General features: G+C 37.9%; 1 protein-coding gene across 1 annotated transcript in view; it reads right to left on the bottom strand.

Moving 5' to 3' along the window:
• Positions 1–2,302, bottom strand: part of LOC106871286 (retinoic acid receptor RXR-alpha-B) — a 17,080-nt gene extending 14,778 nt beyond the window's left edge. The window contains exon 1 of the mRNA XM_014917658.2: positions 863–2,302. The gene's annotated coding sequence lies outside the window, so the exon portion shown is untranslated. The remainder of the gene's footprint in view (positions 1–862) is intronic.
• Positions 2,303–2,540: the final 238 nt, after the last annotated feature.

Here is a 2,540-nt window from a genome sequence, read left to right as displayed (position 1 = left end):
AGTTCTACTTCTCTCGTTTGTGTAAACAAAGACAAATTCATAACTAAATGAACTGATAGACAGACAGATGGACCGATTGATAGGCAGACAGACAGACAAATAAGTAAACAGACGGATAGATAGATAGAGAGAGAGATAGATAGATAGACAGACAGACAGGTAGATAGATAGACAGACAGGTAGAGAGATAGACAGACAGGTAGATAGATAGACAGACAGGTAGATAGATAGACAGATAAGCAGACAGATAGGTAGAGAGATAAGCAGATAGACAGATAGATAGGTAGATAAGTAGACAGACAGGTAGATAGATAAGTAGAAAGACACATAGATAGACAGGTAGACAGATAAGATAGAGCTATGCCATTTTACGACGTTCTTCAGTGAAGTGAAGATAATGTTCCACACCTGAGTGGAGCAGCGAAACCAAGTTGTGGCGGTTTATTTACAATTCGGTGAATGGATGAATTTGTAAAGACAACGGAAATACTTTGACATTCACTCAAAGACGACTAGAAATATTATCAATATTGATATGATGCGCGTGTATTCATACATATACTTATATATACGCATGTCTGTGCCTAAATATATACACGTGCGCACATACATACAATGTATACATAGGTGTTTGAATACAGGTATAGACAGACAAACACATGGGTAGATACATACACGGATAGATAGATAGAAATTATTAAGAAAAAAGTGACAGACAGGGAAAATATAAACAGAACAAGGTATGGAAATTAAATGCAAAAACAAAATCACTGAAACTAAGAAAGACAAATATTTCATTCAGTCAGGTCAGAAAGACCGACTTCTACTTTATCAGCCTAAAACAAGAAAGGGTGACACTTACCTGTAGAAATAGAAAGATGAAGTTAGCGTCTCTTCATTCCGCTCTGTTGTAGAAGGGGAAGGATTTGTCCCTTTACAGGAATTGTCGACGATGATAGAGATGATAACTGCTCTCAGGGAACAACAAAACCTAATTGAAGGGGTTCTATTTAAAGCTTACAAAACGGTCTAGGATGTAGGGATGTTTATAAACTCTTTAAACACATACAAGTGTTTGTGTGGGTGCGTGTATAATATATATATATATATATATATATATGTGTGTGTTTATAAACTTCCTAAACACATACCTGTGCTATATATGCAGCTATATATATATATATATATATATATATATATATATATATATATATATATATACGTACGTATATTTGTATGTACGTAAGGATGAGTGACCGAGCTTGGGTACGTGCTTGTTGAGTATATATTATTAAATTCATAGAATATTTTCAAAGTATCTGCTTCAAATAACAAATATGTGTTATTGAGGCACAAGGCCAAAGCTGACCCCGTTTTGGTGGTTGCAGGTGAAGGGCACTATGGCTTGACCCTCACCAAGTTCGTCGTAACCGAACAGATGAATATTGCCCTCTCGGCTCCAAGTAATTCTGTCTTCAATTAAAACAACAACACGAAGCGAGCCAAAGCAGAAGGCTTGGTAGGTCACTAACCTTGCTAGAAACTGCAGCTAATATACCTGCCTCAAATGGCACCTAGTCATCTTAAACGAAGGCAGGACATTAATTGATGTGTTTCCGATAAAGATAAGACGAGATAGTCACAGCTGGAACGTCTTACAGCCCGCAATTAAGGCAGGACACATTAGTTAATGTCTTTGAACTATAAGACGGGACAGTCACGAGTGGAATGTCGCAGCGTCTTAAACTAAGACTGGACACATTGGTTCATGTTTCTAGGAGACGTGGTAGTCACACGTGGAACGTCTTAAGGTCTGAAATAAAGGCAGGACACATTGCTGAATATATTTCTGGTGTTTAAGACAGGATAGTCACAGCTGGAACGCCTTTGACCGTAAGTCTGCTGGATCGACATAGACCTGGGGTTGAACAACAACAGGAAGCGAGTAAAGGAAGACTTTGTTTTAAAGTCCAATGGATAATAATTAAATAAACATTCTAATTAATTGTGTATGTAATTAAGAAGGCGGAGTGCGCGCGCGCGTGTTAATGAGGAGCCGTAAGGGAAAATAGAGAAACACTGACCTCCACGGTGTTAAAGTAACAATTTATATATACACCTAATATATTCGTCTATAAATATATGGATGTATGAACGAGAGTGTGTGTGTATATATGTGTATGCGTTGATATATAAACATATATACACACAGATAACTGCTGGGTGTCTCTCTCTCTCTGTGGCTGAGGTTTGTCTTAGTGGCAGCTGTGGTTGTGTGGGAGTTATCTGTTCTTGGTACATCAGCTTGGCATCAGGGGGCAGCAGCGCCACCACCGCCTCCTACGTCACTGGGTTGATACAGAGGGGAACTTCCGAAGTAACAACGCACATACGCGCGCGCGTACACACACACACGTATATATATATACATGTGTGTGTGTGTGTGTGTGTATATATATATATATACACATATGTGTGTGTGTGTATATATATATTTATATATATATATATATATCTACATGTGTGTGTGTATATATATA

Source organism: Octopus bimaculoides, chromosome 20 (assembly GCF_001194135.2).
Source record: "Octopus bimaculoides isolate UCB-OBI-ISO-001 chromosome 20, ASM119413v2, whole genome shotgun sequence".
In the NCBI taxonomy this organism is placed as follows: Eukaryota; Metazoa; Mollusca; class Cephalopoda; order Octopoda; family Octopodidae; genus Octopus; species Octopus bimaculoides.
The sequence above is the reverse complement of the archived record's forward strand: the minus strand, read 5'-3'. Positions and strand labels throughout refer to the sequence as shown.